This window comes from Papio anubis, chromosome 2 (assembly GCF_008728515.1).
Source record: "Papio anubis isolate 15944 chromosome 2, Panubis1.0, whole genome shotgun sequence".
In the NCBI taxonomy this organism is placed as follows: Eukaryota; Metazoa; Chordata; class Mammalia; order Primates; family Cercopithecidae; genus Papio; species Papio anubis.
In genome coordinates this window covers 159,854,371-159,872,853 of record NC_044977.1, presented here as the reverse complement: position 1 = coordinate 159,872,853, position 18,483 = coordinate 159,854,371, and the positions used below count along the sequence as shown (strand labels likewise).

General features: G+C 38.8%; 1 protein-coding gene and 1 long non-coding RNA gene across 5 annotated transcripts in view; one reads left to right on the top strand and one right to left on the bottom strand.

Moving 5' to 3' along the window:
• Window positions 1-18,483, bottom strand: part of CPNE4 (copine 4) — a 505,087-nt gene that overhangs the window by 122,328 nt on the left and 364,276 nt on the right. The gene's annotated exons all lie outside the window — the stretch shown is intronic.
• Window positions 2,044-18,483, top strand: part of LOC116273837 — a 64,088-nt gene continuing 47,648 nt past the window's right edge. Inside the window, exon 1 of the long non-coding RNA XR_004182294.1 lies at window positions 2,044-2,202. This is a non-coding gene — a long non-coding RNA (uncharacterized LOC116273837). The remainder of the gene's footprint in view (window positions 2,203-18,483) is intronic.

Below are 18,483 nucleotides of genomic sequence, written 5' to 3'. Positions count from 1 at the left end.
AAAATTTACAGTAAGTCTATGTGGCTGGACATAGTGGTTTATGCCTGGAATCATAGCATTTTCAGAGGCAGAGGAGGAAAGACTGCTTGAGCCCAGAGTTCAAGGCCAGCCTGAGAAACATAGCGAAATCCCATCTCTACAAAAATACAAAAATTAGCCAGGTGTGATGGCTTGCATCTGTAGTCCCAGCTACTTGGGAGGCTGAAAGTGGGAGGGCTGCTTGAGCCCAGGAAGCCAAGGCTGCCGTGAGCTGTGGTTGCGCCACTGCACTTCAGCCTGGGCAATAGAGCAAGACCCTGTCTCAAAATTAAATACATAAATAAATAATAAAAACCTATCTGCTTATTCATGGACATCAGCCTTACCCATTACACTTTGAATGTCCTGATGATAGAGATATACATCTCCAGAGCCTGAGAACCTAGCATGGTGCTTCACAGAGAGTAGGTTTTGAAAGAAGATTTATATATGACTGAAAGAATGACTACATATTTAATGTAATTAAAACAGATGGTACTTAAAAGATATTCAGCAATTACTTATAATTTTTAAAGAATAAATAGTTTAAATATTTGAAATTGACATGGTTCTGAAAATTCCATTTCTGCTCCTTGATTATAAATTTTTTTCATGTGGCTGTCTTGGAATACAGTAGGCAATCTAAGATTTGTAGAATGAATGAGTGAATAAGTGAATGAACCAACTCTATGAAATAAGGGCAGGTACTATTATCTCCATTTGATTAATACAGAAAATGAGGCCCAGGGAGGGTGTTACTAAACTCTGGACCGTGCCCACAGAAGCCCAATTCCTGTAAGTAGGTAGAAGAGCCAGAAGCAAGTGCTCCCTGTGTGCCTGTCATTCCAGTTCAGCAGAAGTCTTTCTCATTAGAGGAAAATGGTCTCCAGTGAGGCAAGCATGGAAACCAAGCATTTTCCTCCTTAACTCTATGTCCCTGGGTTTGGTTAGTAATGGGTTTGCAAGACCTGAGACCTGGAAACACATGAACAACAGGTACTAGAATAGCTGTGCCCAGGTGAAAAATTTATTTGTGAAAAGCAGCAGCTTTTGGTACTTTGTTCCACAGTAGAATGAAAGGAAAGCCATATCAAATTGCTTCTCAGAATGACAAGCTCCATTAATATTGAACCAGTCAACTGTTTGAACTTTATAGTCAGGTACCTTTACAGCTCTGACAGATGGTTCTCACACAGATTCTTCTCATGTGTAAGTAACAGTGAAACACAGAACCCACTGTTGTCACTGAAGAGCTACAGGTCCTACAATGCATCAGTGCTGAAGTAGAAGAATTCAGGAGAGTAAATTAGCAGAAACACAGGAGAAAAAGCTAGTTCCCATTATGGGAGGCACCAGCAGGGGAGGGGGGCCATGTGGAACTAGTTTTATTTTGTGGTACGCTATAGGGCCAGTTGGATGCAACAATCACAACAATAACAACAAAAGGAAGCTAGAAGAACTGTCTTTATTCTTTCTAATCTCCAGGCTGACGTTCAAGTCTCTTACCTTTCACTTCTGACTGTGAGACCTGAGGCAAGTCACTTAAGCCCACTGACTCTATCACTTCACTCCCAAAGTGGTTACAGAAATGTCAATTCTTACAGGGTTTGGAGGAAGATGAAATGAGATCTTGTGGGTAAAGGGCTGAAAGAGTGCATAAGGTATACAAAACCTAAGGGGTACAAAAGACCATCTATTGGTCTATTGGTCTATTAGTTTTATATTGTTGTGTAATAATTTACCATGCAATAGTGGCCTAAAAGAAGGCCCATTTGTTTTTTTTTTTGTTTTTTTTGAGACAGAGTCTCGCTCTGTAGCCCAGGCTGGAGTGCAGTGGCCGGATCTCAGCTCACTGCAAGCTTTGCCTCCCGGGTTCACGCCATTCTCCTGCCTCAGCCTCCCGAGTAGCTGGGACTACAGGCGCCCGCCACCTCGCCCGGCTAGTTTTTTTGTATTTTTTAGTAGAGATGGGGTTTCACGGTGTTCGCCAGGATGGTCTCGATCTCCTGACCTCGTGATCTGCCCATCTCGGCCTCCCAAAGTGCTGGGATTACAGGCTTGAGCCACCGCGCCCGGCCAAGAAGGCCCATTTGTTACCTCACAATTTCTGTGGGTCAGGAGTTCAGTTACACTGTGGCTGGGTTGTGTGCTCAGGATCTCACAAGGCTGAAATCTAGGTGTCAGGTAGGCTGCATTTTCATCTGAATGCTTGACTGGGGAAGGATCTGATTTCGAGCTCCCTCAAGTTATTGGCAGAATTTGTGACTCTACTATTCATGGTGGCTTGTTTCTTAGAAGATAGATGCTGAGAGATAGAGTCTCTGTTGCTTGGAGTTTTTGACTTCAGGGAAAGCCTAGGCCATCTTTTAAAGGGCATATCTAATCAGGTAAGGCCAGCTAGCATAACTGCCCTTTAATTGGGTATAATTCAAATGATTAGGGATATTAATTACATCTTTACCTCTTCCATAAAACCATATATGATATACAAAAAAATCACAAGAAAGATACCCATCACCTTTGCCATATCTATTGCTTAGAGAGTTACAGATTCTGCCCATACTCAAGGAGAGGGAATTACACAAAAACATGACTACTAGAGGGTAAGAGTTATAGGGGCCACCCTAGTGTGTGAGCATCACAATTGAGGTGAAGGAAGAAAATATAAACACTTTCATTTACATTATTTTTTAACCATATCCTTTAAAAAGTTTGTTATTATATAAAATTTTAAATATATATACCATATTAGCATAATAGTAAGTGCCTATAATTAATAAAATGTGCCTACCTTGAAGGGTGCTTTTATTGATAGAAATGTATAGTAAAAAAATTGTAAACATTTCAGACAACATCTCTTTTTTCCACTTTCTCTTCCCACCTTTGCTAGTTATCCATGATATCCTGTGTCAATTACTTAATCTATGTCTCACTTTCTTCATCTGTAAAATGAGAATATTAATTCCTATGCTATTTCCTAGGTGAGGCTCTGAAGAGAAAATGTTGGGAAGCATTAGAAAATAGATACAGTATATACAATGTAGGCAGAAAGGCAAAAGAGAGTTTTTATTACTTCTGATTTCAGACTCAGAAAATCATGGAAGAATCATTCAAAGGGCCTTCCCCTTCCTTCCCATACATAATTTCTCTCACATATATGCAGGGTCCTCCTGAGATATTTTAAACACTATAGCTTTTATTAAAAGCTTAAGAAAACCCTTGAGACCTCTTTTTCCTGATTGTCTACACTTAAGGCACTTCACCTGAAATGTGTTGGGTGATATTAAATCTCAGGAAAGTCGTTGGTATTTCTCCTCTTACTTTTTCCTTTAATCACTGAAGATGATAGATAAACACATCTACTATTTTGTTCTCCTGCCTTAGGAGATCAATTGAACCTGTTTCCTCATTTAGCCTACACATCAGAATGGTAGTTTTGAGGAAGTTAGTGTGGCCTGATAGAAGAAACGCAAGGCTTTAGGAAGCCTTAGGAGAAAGGACTTTAGAGTCAACCAGACCTGGACTTCAGGTTCTTCCCTCAAGAGGTCTGCGAATTATTTAGGAACTTACTCAACTCTCTAATTTTCAGTTTCCTTCTTTGTTAACCTTGCAATTTTGTTCTATGGCCAGAGGGGATGGAATGTGGGGGTAGTACCTGGCACAGTTCCTGGCATACAATAGGTCCACAATACTGTCTTAATGCTCTTTTCCCTTCTGTAAGTCCAGATCCAACTTTTAGTATGGTTTCTAATGAGCTGTGTGGTCCCGGGGGAGTAATTTTTCCTATCTGGTTCTCAGGTTTTTTCACTGGGATGATAAAGTGGTTGGAATACCTTGAGGTCTCTAACACTTGATTCTAAGGAATCCTAGGCTTCAAATCCCAACACTGGTGTACCTAGTTCTACAAGATCCAGAACTTACATAGGCTTCTCCCATGTTATCTTTCTCACTCAGATTGAGGATTGCTGTCATCATTTTTAGCTTACTTATTTTAATGAACAGCTGATGAAATCATTGGCCAGATGCTTTCCAAAGAAATTAGGTGCGGCTGCTAAGTCTCAAATATATACTTAATTACTGTGTAGTGTAGGTTGTCATTGCAGAATGAACAACAGAGCAAGGCAGTATATGATAAACTCATTTTAGAAAGCTAATAAAAATATAGAAGGACATCAGCCTTCTCTATTAGTTTAGTTCATATCACCAAGTGATTGTCCTATTGCCAGGTTACTTTAAGCCTAAGTAGACACTGGAATTTAGGAGATTGTCACCAGCTACTAACCAAATTGGTCTGTAGTCTATTTCCTAATGTTGCCTAATGTCACTATACAAAAATAGAATACACTTGCCCATCACCGGGAAAACTCTCTGGGACTTTTAAAAATAATTATTTCCATTTTGAATCTTTAAATAGGAACTAGAAAGGTCTCAGTAAATATAACAAATTGGCATGCATATTAAAAATGTGTGTGAATTTTAAACTAGCATTTTATTTTTTCTTGTTGCAATATAATACATTACTAAGTTAGAAAATTAAAAGCCAATTTAAAAAAATAAATAGCTTTATGTTTTAACCACTGAGAAGAATATACTGTTATTAGTTTGGTGTTTTTCCTTCTAGTCACACACACACGAGTGCTTACATGCATGTACACATGCACACTTGCCATATATTTACTGACAACTCATATTTATGTCCCAGCTGAGCTCTCTCCTCTCAGAATCAAACTTATGTAGGCAACTGCCATGTTGTCCAACTGTCCTGGTTCACCCAGGACTAAGTGATTTCCTGGGATGTGGGACTTCCAATGCTAAATTTGATACAATCCTGGGCCAACTGCCCACCGTGTGGTCTATAGACACCTTAGACTCAGCAAGTACAAAACTGAATTCATCTTTCTCATCCCAAACCTTTTGCTCCTTCAGTGGTCTGATCTTAAGGTATTGAACCATTTTTCATCTACATGACCAATCCAAGAACCAGGATTAAGTCTTTCCTCTTCCTCTCTTTTATATCCAAAGGTGATCCGGTACCAAGTTCTGGTGATCCCTATTTAGCAATTAACTCACATGGATTACTGATATGACTTTTTTTTTTTTGAGATTGAGTCTTACTCTGTCACCCAGGCAGGCAGAGCGCAGTCGCAATCTTGGTTCACTGCAAGTTCCACCTCCCGGGTTCACGCCATTCTCCTGCCTCAACCTCCTGAGTAACTGGGACTACAGGCACTTGCCACTATGCCTGGCTAATTTTTTTGTATTTTTTTAGTGGAGATGGGGTTTCACCATGTTAGCCAGGATGGTCTCGATCTCCTGACCTCGTGATCTGCCTGCTTGGCCTCCCAAAGTGCTGGGATTACAGGCGTGAGCCACTGCGCCCAGCCACTGACAGGACTTCTAACCAGACCTCCTGCTTCCAACCTTGCCCTCATGCAATCCAAATTCTACAAAATAGGCAGAGTCCGAACCCCAGAAATTCAAATATGACCACATCACTCATTCTGCATAGAGGCCATCAGTGCCTCCCATTGCTCTCAGGATAGAAAATAAAGCTCCTTAACATGATCCAAATGTTCTGTTTACCTCACTAGCCTTGCCATCTTTAATCCTGCCCTAGGGTCTCCTCCCCAACACGTTAAAATGCTGCAGCATTGAGCCTGTTAATCACAAACTTCCAGGTCTTTGCACATGCATTTGAGGTCCTGGCTTAGACACTACGTTCTCCCAGGAAGCCTACTCTGAAACCTATAAATATTTAATGGCCTTTCTATTATGTTTATGCAACTTATACGTCAGCAGAATTTTGTAACGGAAGAAGTCTTAAGAAGCAATGAGAAATCTTGTATCAGACCAGGGGCTGTCTCCTTAATACCCTAAAGAAAAATCTAACAAGGGATTTAATGTTCTCAATCTATTCAGTTAAACAGTGGTTCTTTACTTTGACTTCACATTATCATCACCTTGGCTGTTTTTTAAAATTTCTAATGTTTTGGCCTTTATACTCAGAAATTCTATTTAATTGGTCTGAGGTGGGGTCTAGGAACCAGTGGTTTTTAAAGCTCCTCAGGTGATTCTAATATGAATCCAAGGTTGAGATCCACTGCCTTAGTTTTGCTGCTGCAGTCCCACCTGGTATTTATACGTTTATTTTTTTCCCTACCTAAGATTAGCTATGGGCTTCCTCACCTATTTTTTTTTTTTTCCAATCTTTTATTTTAGGTTCAGGGGTATGGGTGTGTTGTTTTATAGGCAAACTTGTGTCATTTGGATTTTTGTACAGATTATTTTGTCACCCAGGTACTAAGCCTAGTACTAAATAGTTGTTTTTTTTTTTTTAATTATTTTCTGCTCCTCTACCCTCTACTCTCAGGTAGGCGCCAGTGTCTGTTGTTCCCCTCTTTGTGTCCACGTATTCTCATCATTTAGCTTCCACTTATAAGTGAGAACATACAGTATTTGGTTTTCTGTTCCTGTGTTAGTTTAAAGCCAGAGTTCATTCGCCTATTGTTAATCACAATCTAAACATCTCCCAGGAGAAGCATTCCTACTTGTGCACTGGGGCCAGCTTTAGCAACAGTGAGAGTATATTCTGATGGCCATGTTTTCAAGTTCTGTTTTTGTTTCTCAACTGGCCCAAACTCAGGAAGGCATGTGATGAATTTTCACCCTTAAATCCCAACAAAGAGGGAGAGAGTAAAGATACAATTGACTCGAGTAGTGGTTCTCAACAAGGGTAATTTGGCAGTTTCTGGAGACATTTTTTATTATAACCACTGAGGGGGGCAGTGCCACTTACAACTAGTTGATAGAGGCTCGCTAACCATCCTACAGTATCTAGCTCAGTCCCCCACTGCATAGAATTATCCAACTCCAAATATCAATAGTGTTAATTTAAGAAGCAACAATTGAGAGATGACTCCAAATCTTCCTTCTAGCTTTAAAACACTCTGGAAGAGTCTTTGAGTAATTGATGAATTGGAGTGAAGTGGGCAGATAAACTTGTTTTCGTAAAAAAGAAACAGTGGATGCAGTTATAGGGAAATTTTAAGGTGGAGATGGATGAATTGAGGGAACTATATTGTTGAGACTGTCTCTTGACTATTTCTTCTATATGAATCATTCTCTATGCGTGAACTCTGAACCAGCAGCATCAACATCATCTGGGAACTTGTTAGAAATGCAAGTCTTGGGCCCCACCCCAGACTTACTGAATCAGAGACTCTGGGGTTAGGACCCAACGATGTAAGTTTCAACAAGCCTTCCTGGAGATTCTGATGTTGCTAAAGTTTGACAGTATTATTCTAGATTATATGCTGACCTTGTCTTAAGGTCTGTTGTGGTTCATTACATCATATGCCTTCAAGAGTCAGTTTGATTATTGGGAGTAGCAGGGGTGATTGCATTGTAAGAGAGCTTATGAAGAAGGCCAGCTGGTCTGCAGGGGAGATGAGCTAGAGGTAATGCTTTCTGACAAGTCCATTTAGTGATTTTACTCTTTCATGGGAGAGCTGTCATGAAATGTTTTAAATACCAGTGCAATAAGGCATGCTGGGTGGTCAACACAATGTTTGAGTAAAGGTTTAATTGCCACGGGAAATGAAACTGAAGTTGCGGGACTGTGGGGTGGAGACAAGTAGGTTATAGAAAAAGTTCTGAGGATCAGAATCCAAAGGATGCTCTTTCTTTTCTCACCCATTTTAAGACTTAATTGAATCCTCTTTGTCTCACTCACCCCACATCCCTCTTCTGATTTATTCCATTAAAAATCTCATTGCTAAACCAGGATTCATCATTGTTAGTACTAGACTTGGTCCTTGCTGTTCTAGGAACTGTTCAAAGAAGCAAAGTACTAAACCATAAAATATGCCAGTGAAATAAAAAGGACCTGACATTTAGAAAATCCACAAGGCTACTTTCTTTACCATTCCTTTTCTAAGATTTTAGGCCTTTTTCCCCTCCAAAAGCTATGCTGTGAGAACCGATGTGGCCACAATACTGTTTCTTTTCTTTTTTTTTTTTTTTTTTGTGACTTGCATTCCAGCCCCTCATTCCTGAGGGAGTGCTTTTCTCTGTTGGTTGCTTCATCCTCCAGACTCTTCCCTTCCTTCTTTTCCTTCTTCTAACTCCCTATGGCTGGTGGAGGGAAAGGTATGTTTAAATTTAAGGGAAAAAAATGTTAGGAGAAAATATGGTGATAAATGAGTAGCAACGGGATGTTCTCCGAGACGTGACAATGAGGAAAGAAAGCTTCCATGATGAATTTAGACTTGTCTTAAATTAAAGGAAGTGTCCTAGGTCATAACTGATGTGATGGAAACATTAACCTCATTACCCTAATCACTAGCATTGATATATGTGGAGATAAGAATGAGTAGATAAGAAGGATGTTTCTCTAGGGGTCTTTAAAAGATGAGACCAAATAGCAAAAAATCTGGTACAGTGTCATCAATGGTATCGAGCTAATGTAACTATGGTCTTGTGTATATATCCATCCATCTATCTATCCTTCCATCTATCCGTCTATTCATTCTTTAAGCATGTATTTATTAACAATCTACTATATGCCAAGCACTGTTTTAGGGGCTGAGGATATAGAGGTGAATTACATAGGCCAGTTCCTTTCCCACAGATCTTGGCACTTACATTTCAGTAGAGGACCCAAACTATAAACATGTAAACAAAGAAACAACATAATCACAGGTGGTGGTAAGTGCCATGAGGGAGATTACTATGGTGATGAGATGAAGAGTAACTGGAGGAATGTATGTATGAACAACGAAGTCTGGGAAGGCATCTGTGAGTGCTTCAGTTTTGAGTTGACACCTGAATGTTAAGAACATGCCAACTATTCAGAGACGGGGAGGCAATGAAGAGGGACAGATGGGAATTTCAGGCATATATCAGGATCTTCTAGAAATGTGAACTCAGGAACTACTTGAATCTGTTAAGAAACATTATCCACAACCTGAAAACAAGTCCAAGAGTGTGACCGTAAGCCCTTTCAATGCCATACTTAATCATTATTTAATAGGCCCATCCAAGGATGATATAGTTTCCTATAAGAATTTACCATTATTTGTTTCTGCTATTTACTATTTATTACTAATAATTGAGGGCTCAGACTCTGTAAAGTGATACATGTTAAACTTGTATATGATGCAATGGTTTCCTTCTGGTGTAAAGATGACCCTGAAGTTTATAGTTTATTGCCCCTAAAGACATTAATTAATTTTGTATCTAGAAATCTTAGTCCTGTTTAAATAAAAGGACTATGTAAATTAAATTCCCCAAAATGCTCTTGGAGAAGTTTTATCTTCTTATTGGTTACCTCATTAATTAATGAGTTGAATAAAATTTTGATACATATTCATTTGATAATTCAATGAGAGTCATACTTTTAACTTTTTGAAAATTATACATTGACAAGATATACCATGGCTCACCTCAGGAATTGGGAGTCAGAGATCAGCTTTAATGAGTACATGAAAGCCTAGAATTATCTGTATTTATTTATTTTTTTTTGAGAGGGAGTCTCACTCTGTCACCAGGCTGGAGTGCAGTGGTATGATCCTAACTCACTGCAACCTCTGACTCCTTGGTTCAACAGATTCTCCTGCCTCAGCCTCCTGAGTAGCTGGGGTTATAGGCACGTGCCACCATATCCAGTTAATTTTTTTTTTTTTTTTTTGTAGTTTTAGTAGAGACAGGGTTTCACCATGTTGACTAGGATTGTCTTAATCTCCTGACCTCGTGATCTGCCCCCCTCGGCCTTCCAAAATGCTGGGATTACAGGTGTGAGTTACTGTGCCTGGCCAAATTATCTGTAATTTTAAGATCAAGCACTTTATTAACTTAATCAGATGCCTCAGACTCTTGAGTCTTTCAGTCACAACTACTGACCAGAGTAGACTCTCCCCAGACTCCTCATGTGCCCTTGCCTTGATTTTTCTATGTTCACCAAATAACATATTTTGGTTGCTAATTCTGCTTCAAAAGTATTCAGGTATCAGGAAAGAGGTTCCCTGTATGGAGCTTGATAATTATAGTTCTTGCCAAATTTATTTATTTATATTTAATTAATCTATTCATTTATTTTGTAAATTATCATGTTGGCCTCCTGACTTATGCATCTGCCTTTTGCGTGAGTCAGTTCTTCCAGGTCCCACCAAGTCTGAGTGATTGGACAAAGCTGAGTTTCTGTACCAGCAAAGAAGCTGGAGATGAGACCCAGTGAGACAGGGATCCTGACTGGAGCCATGCAGCATGAGTGGCCTCTGTAGGCAACATGAGGAGGCATCTCTTCATCTCTACCTGGTTTCTCTCTAAATTGCATGGGGTGGATGTGGGGGTGATGATCATTCTAACTTTCTTCTCTTCACTGGAATTATCCAAAAGCATTTATGCTCATTTTCAATGAGTTCCAGGTCCCAGGAAGGAACAATTCACACACTCTCGGAGAGAAAATAATTCATTTCTTATGAGGTCAGTCAATTTGCTCTTTCTTGATATTTGTTTTGTGTGCTTCACACAAAGTCCTCCTGGCTTTCCTTAATCTGTGTGGGAAGTATAAACACTGCAGACAGGTGGGATCTTACAAGCACCATAACTTTGAGGAGATGCTAATACCTCCTCCAGCTCCTGAGAAGGAGGGCCTATGGGATTGTTCTGCCAAGCATCTAAGAAAGGGTCATTTCTCTTTGCTTCAAGGACTCTTTCTTTATGAAAGCTGACCTTCTTCCTAAGAGACAGGTCTCTCCATGTTTTATCTAATGATTCCACTGACAATACTTTCCAGAAAAAAAGCCCAGGATGGCTGCAGATTGTGATATTTTCTTCTTTTTTAAACAACATTCTGGTTTAATGTTTAAAATGTGGGAGAGAAGCTCAATGCCCTGCAGAAGCTGACTCAATGAAAAGACCTCTTGGGATGTCAACCCAGTTTGTGAAAACCTTCCTATTGAAAAGGCTAGGTTAAAAACAACATTTCCAAATGTGCAAAAATAAAATTGAGATCTTGAGGCAACTTTTTCAGTTTCTGTGTGAACAAAGTAGTGCAATAAACTATAGAGTAACTCACATTAAGAATATTTTAAACTAAATAAACAATCAACTAAGAGCAACCAGCATAATCAGTGTTACCAGAACACAGCATTATTTAAACAGAGCAGTAAGTCCTATCAGTTTGAATTATGACACAAAATTGCATTGAGGGATTCTCAGAATTTCTACTCAGAAGAATCCTTCCCTCCATCATTAAGCAACTTTATCCAGGTCCCAGTTTTCCCCAAGTATCTTCCCAGTAGCTGGTTAGCTATCCATTTTCACTGTAGAAGGGGATGCAGATGGATTAATAATGTGAGGAAACTACTTCTAGTTGCAGCAATTGCAATTTATTTAGATGGACATTCTCTCTAGTAGGGAAATGTCCACCCAGATAATAAGAGGGCTACCTCCTTACTTTCAACTAGAGACCTCATCAGGGCACTGAATAGCATTCATTTGATACTTTTAGTTCAGACTTACAAAGTGTTTTCCAAAGATGACTTTTTCAAACACATTTTTTTAAAAATCAAAGAGCATGACCATGGACAATTTTTTCAATAAAACGGTTTGGCCAGGTTGTACCACCTCTTTTGGCCTCTTCCCTCATAATGATTGGGCAAGGAAGGACCTTACCCATTGCTTGCAAGGGTTTCCATAAGGGAGGAATTTAGGAGTCAGAAAGAATCGCTTAGGAGCTGCCATACCCTGATCCCAGATTGCTGAGAGAAAAAGAGCCATTATAGGTAAGGTATGCCAGCTTTAGGCAGGCGTTAAACACACTGTAGTACAATAATGTCAGGCAGTTGTTTCACAAGGAGCAGGTTCAAAGTCATGTTAACAGGAAGAAGTCTTTTTCTAAATTTAATTTTTATTGTGGTAAAAGATACATAACATAAAATTTGCCATTTATTTTTAAAGTGACAACTCTGTGGCATTAAGTATATTCATATTGTATTGCAACGATTACCAACATCTTTGTCCAGAACTTTTCTGTTTTCCTCACTGAAACACTAACTCCCAAGGTTCTTTTTTAATGTAAGATCAGTGTATATGGTTTCTTGGAAAAAACAAACAAAAACAAACAAACGAACAAACAAACTAGCACTTGCTTTAGAAAGGTAGGCTCTCTTTTTAGATAGTGAAGAAATCAGATCTAATTTTCACTAATGAAAAAGTTATTTCGACATTGAAGCATCTAGTGTTGACCCCCATTTGTAGAAGAGCCCATTTCTTCCAATTTGGAGTCACTAAAGACTGGACAGAGGAGAGGTACCATTAGTGGCAGAGGCTTGACACATGAAGGGGCAGAATTTTCTCCTTGGTGGATGGGAAGGATGATGGTTTTTGAAGAAAAGGGAATGGGATATCAGAATGGGTGGACTGAAAATAAGAAGGAGGCTTGAAGAGAAAGAGAGAGGTTGGGAAAGAATTGCTTTGGCCACATGTGGGTAGTGGCTACTCTTTTGAACAGTGTAGATACAGAATATTTCCATCATTACAGAAGGATTTATTGGACTTTAGGTTCTGGTATGGAGTTTAGGTTCCAGAGTCATAAAGACTGATCCTTTCAATGCCACTGACTAGCTCTGTGAATTTAGGCTAGTTATTTAATCTTTATTAGTCTCAGTTTTCCCATTTGCAAAATGAGGATAATAAGAGTGTCTCCCTGTGGAAGAGCCAGCCAATTCACCAAAAATCTGTTTCCTTCTATTTCTAGGCATCCTACTAGGCCACATTTCCTGGCTTCTCTTGCCATTTACTGTGGCTATGTGACTGAGTTCTACTCATTGGAATATAGGCAGCAATACTAGATGTTGTTTTCAGCTAAAACTTTTAGAGAGAGGCTTCTTCACACTTTTTCCCCTTTTGCCTGTTGGATGCAAACAAAAATAAGTCCCTAAGATATGGATGAGCCACAAGATAGAAGCAACCCGAGTTATTGAATCACTTTGTGAAGGAGAGGTAAACATTGATATGAAAGTTTTACCTTTGATTGTTATGTGAGCAAGAAATTAACTTCTACTACATGGGGTCTCTTTGTTACTGCGGCTTTGCTTAACCTAGAATAATTACAGAGTTCAATGAGAAAATTTAATTAAGGTGCCCATCACAGTATCTGGTACATGGTAAGTGCTCAGTAAATATTAACTGTTTTTTAAATAGTGAAGAGCAGAGATTATAGAGCAGGAGAGACCCAGGTTTAAACTAAGGCTGTGCAAATTAAGCTCTGTAATTATAAGCAATTTAAGAATCTGTGTTTTAGCAAATATAAGATGTCATATAAGATGACATTAATGAAAAGAAAGAATTATTAAAGTTGAGAGAATATGTAGTTTTTCTCTCAATTCAGAAACCTCCTTGATTCCTGCAGGATTTAACACTATTTGAGCTGGCTACTGCTTTTTCATGCTGCAGTATTGATTTCCAATTTCAGTAGAGGGAGCCTGCTGTACTCAGGGGTGCCATTTAGTTAAGTAGACTCAAGAATTCCTGTGCTATGGTTGATCCAATATAGAGACACCTCCATGAGTCTGCAATCAGGTAAATTCCAGGACATTTAGAAGAATGAACTATTGACAGGCACAAAACCAGCAGCTCTTGAGTCCAGAAGGCCATAAAGAAAGCACTTGAATCTGACCAGATCTCAAGAAAACTCAAGAGGACTATGAGCCATCCAAGGATTTTTTTTTCCCATTACAAATATAAGGCACATAGAGAGGAAGGTGAAATTGCTTTCAATTGCCTAAAAATGCCAGGTTCTTTGTTGCAGGTGTTTCTATCAATACTGGACATAGCAGTAGACTCCTCAATTCCAACTGCCTGTGTTTTGCACCAATAATCATGAAATATTGATGTAATTGGTATATAGTGATTAAAGCCATTTCTATGGGTTTGGGGGAATTAATGGGGCTGAATTGGGGCCAATGCCAAGGATTCAGATCTGGGAGTTGGAACTTGTCCTTTCCTTTCCAACCAGTAAGAGCTAGAAGGTTTGCTAGAAAAACATCAGCATGAAACACAAAGAAAACAAACACGCAATTAATTATAAAAGATCAGAGGCAAAATAAGAGGCAAGTAGGGACCCAGGAGTTAAGAGTCACATGAGACTGAGAATAAAGGGAGAAGTTCCAAGGCAAACTCTGTGAATGAACTCAAATCCATTTGGCAGTAGTGTGTCAGTCTGGCTCAGAAAGGCGAAGCAAAGACAGTGAATTTGTGGAGAAACTACAATTTCAATTGAAGATCGCCTGGTCACACATGAAATGAGAAAGATATGAATAGTTGGATGTAATCAAAAGAGAGCTGTTAAGGATTTCTTATAGGAGGAACAACAGAATGTACCCATACATACACACATATACATATACACTCAGCCTCACAGTAAGGCATCGGAAACAGTGCTGAAGTGAGTCAGCTAGATTTGGAGGATCAGTAGAAAGACAGTATTTCTCTTTTTGCAATCTATCCATCTGACAAAGATCTAATATCTGGAACCTATAAGGAACTTAAACAAATTTACAAGAAAAAAACAATCGCATCAAAAAGTGGGTGAAGAATATGAACAGACACTTCTCCAAAGAAGGCATTTAAGCAGCCACCAAACATATGAAGAAAAGCTCATCATCACTGGTCATTAGAGAAATGCAAATCAAAACCACAATGAGATACTATCTTACACCAGTTAGAATGTTGATTATTAAAAAGTCAGGAAACAACAGACACTGGTGAGGCTTGGAGAAATAGGAACACTTTTACTCTGTTGGTGGGAGTGTAAATTAGTTCAAACATTGTGGAAGATAGTGTAGTGTTTCCTCAAGGATCTAGAACCAGAAATACTATTTGACTCAGCAATCCCATTACGGGTATATGCCCAAAGGGTTATAAATCATTCTACTATAAAGACACATGCACATGTATGTTTATCACAGCACTATTTACAATAGCAAAGACACGGACTCAACCCAAATGCCCATCAGTGATAGACTGGGTAAAGAAAATGTGGCATGTATACACCGTGGAATACTATGCAGTCATGAAGAAGAATAAGTTCATGTCCTTTACAGGGACATGGATGAAGCTGGAAGCCATCATTCTCAGCAAACTAACACAGGAACAGAAAACCAAACACCACATGTTCTCAATCATAAGTGGGAGTGGAACAATGAGAAGACATGGACACAAGGAGGGGAACATCATACACTGGGGCCTGTCAGGGGGTGGGAGGCAAGGGGAGGGATAGCATCAGGATAAATACCTAATGCATACGGGGCTTAAAACCTAGATGACAGGTTGATAAATGCAGCAAACCACCATGGCCCATGTATACCTATGTAACAAACCTACACGTTTTGCACATGTCTCCTAGAACTTAAAGTAAAAAAACTTAAAGAAAACACTTAAAGTAAAAAAAAAAAAAAAAAAAAAAAAAGACAGTATTTCTCAATGTGTGCTTGGCAAATGGCCTGAACCAGCATTGTTTATGTAAATTGTGAAAATGAAGTCTCCAGGACCACTGAGTGTGAGATTCTAATTTAACAGAGCACTTTCCTGATTGGCCAGGAATCCAACTTTGGGGGTGTCAGAAGGCAACTCAAGAACATGGCTCTTGTAAATCAGCCAGGCATGGCAGCCCAAGACAGGGGGCGCAAAGAACAAGCGAGGTGAATCGTGGGTGAAATGTCATTGAGGGGTTGCTTTAGACTTGTATTTGGGCCTCCTTTCAGCCCTTACTGGGTTCCTGGGTCTTACTCACTTCTACTTTGACTTTGGCTACCTGCTTCTCCTCCTCTTCTGCCATTCCTTTTACTGTATCATGGGTTCAGCCTATCTCCTACATAAGGCATGGGGGCAAAGTGATCTAGAACAACTGATGCTATCACCTTAGTTTCCCCTTCAAGGCAAATAGCTCCTATCAACCATACTCTGAGAATGCCTGATGAATTTTGTATAGGGGAAAGTATCCATATTACTTGTGTGCTTTGGAAATTAGAGAAAGAGATAGAAAATGGCCCTAGAATGCGTGTGATTAAATGGCCTCAGGGTGCTTATATGGTGTTTGTCAAGACTGTTCTGGCATGACAGTTTTCCACAGTGCTAGGCATAATTGGGTTATGAGTAAATACTTGCTGACAGTGCCCTCTCACCCTTTTCTTCTCTAAGAACACCCTCTGGAAGAATCTATTCTGAACATCAGCATTGCCTCCTAAAGAATATGTTCTGGGTATTAACAATATGTTGATCAAAGAAAGTGGTTAATGCCATAGTTCCTAGAATCTAAGAGGTACATATTTTCTTATAAATCATACATTGTTAAGTAAGCATTGTGTTACAGTTTTATTGAAAGACTTTCCTTTAGTGTCTCAGACTTTGTGAAATGTTACATAAAGACAAATCTTACTTCTGTTAAATATTAGAGTAATGGTAAACAAATCATTCTGGTTGAAAGGTCAAGAAATATGCTTATCAGGATGATTTGTTTTCTAATAAGTATAACACAATAAAATAGAGGCAGTGCAATCTGATCAAAACAACATTGAATTTGACATTTAACAGCATGGGTTTTTGAGTCTCAGTTTCCCCATCTGTAAAATGAAGAAAATGGAACCTACCTCACAATGTGGTTAGAAGTAAATGAAATTATGATTTTGATAAGGGCTTTATAAACTCTAATATGCTGTAGAAATAATGTATATTGAGTCTTCCTATCCAAGAATATAGCATGTCTAGGATGCCATAGAAACTAGTAGTGTAACGCCTTTTATACAGCTCAGAAGACATTTTAGCATGTTGCGGTGTTATCTCTTGGGTTACCATAACCGGTAAAAATATTATCTGAATATTTAAGGTATTTAATTGTATTGAATATCATAGGTATTTAAGGCTCAGTAGACATGACTGAGAAAGCACTGAGTGTCTGATACCTTCAGAGTTACATTAAAAAATGAATCCCAGCCAGATGCATTGGCTCCCACAGGTAATCCCAGCACTTTAGGAGGCTGAGGGAGAGGGCTGCTTGAGCCCAGGAGTTTGAGACCAGCCTGGGTGACATAGCAAGACTCTCTCTCTACAAAAAAATTAATCTCTGCCAGAATTAATGGGGAAACACTATAGAATTTTCTACTATGTTCATGAATAAGACAAGGAGGCCCTCTACCTCCACTGTCATCTATCACAGTGAGGGTATTAGAAGAAAAAAAGGGGTAAGGATAAAAACTATCTCCATTTTCAGGTAGTATGATTATATATTTGGAAAAAAACAGGCTGGGCACGGTGGTTCACGCCTGTAATCCCAGCACTTTGGGAGGCCGAGGTGTGCAGATCACTTAAGGTCAGGTGTTTGAGACCAACCTGGCCAACATGGTGAAACCCCATCTCTACTAAAAATATAAAAATTAGCTGGGCGTGGTGGCACACGCCTGTAATCATAGCTACTCAGGAGGCCACGGCAGGGAAATCACTTGAACCTGGGAGGCAAGGTTATAGCAAGCCTAGATCACACCACTGCACTCCAGCCTGGGTGACAGAGCAAGACTCCGTCTCAAAAAGAAAGGCAAGGCAAGGCAAGGAAAGGCAAAAAGCAAAATTAATGGGAAAATTACTATAAACAGTAAGAGAACAAATACTAGTTTAAGAAAAAATCCGATGACCTTCATATATACAAACAATAGTCAGAGGTTCTAAGAGGTATATAGAAAATAAGAGAAAAAATATTAAGCACTCCTGCAAAACACAAAAGGAGACTTGAATGAATGAAAAGACATGCCATATTCTAGGATAGGAAGACTCAATATTATAAAGAGAAAATCCTGCCTAATTCACAAGTTAAATGCAATCTCAATAAAATATTATCAAGTTTTGGGTTTTCTTCTGGTATTAGACAAGTTGTTTATAAAGCTCAATGGAAAAAACAGGTAAAATATCTAGAAAAACCCTTAAGAAGGCAAGGAATACAGAATTGGATATGGTTAACTCTACCAGGTATTAAAATATGCTATAAAATGTAGCATACAAAAATTTGCTACAAAATGAAGGTAAAAGGTAGAAGAGACAGGAATGGAAGTTAATCTTTTCTGAATATGCCCTGTTTTGCAGTTTTGGAACCATGTAAACATTTAATATAAGGCAAAATTAAATTTGAAAAAAATATCTAAAAATTGAAAACAAAGTGAAACAAACGAACCTGACTGTTCTATGTGCTATAGGTCTAACTATGGAGAGGGATGATTTCAAGACACATTAAAATATGGCTCTGCATCCATAGAAATATATATATAACGAAGAAAAATAATTATAAAATTTCAAAATTAATTTAGTTCAAAAATTCTTTCCAGAAAGCAAGGATGTTATTAAGCATTACTAAGTTTATATCAAAAGAATTCAAGAGCCAACTTGAAGAAGTTTTTATTGGCCAAATATGGGACA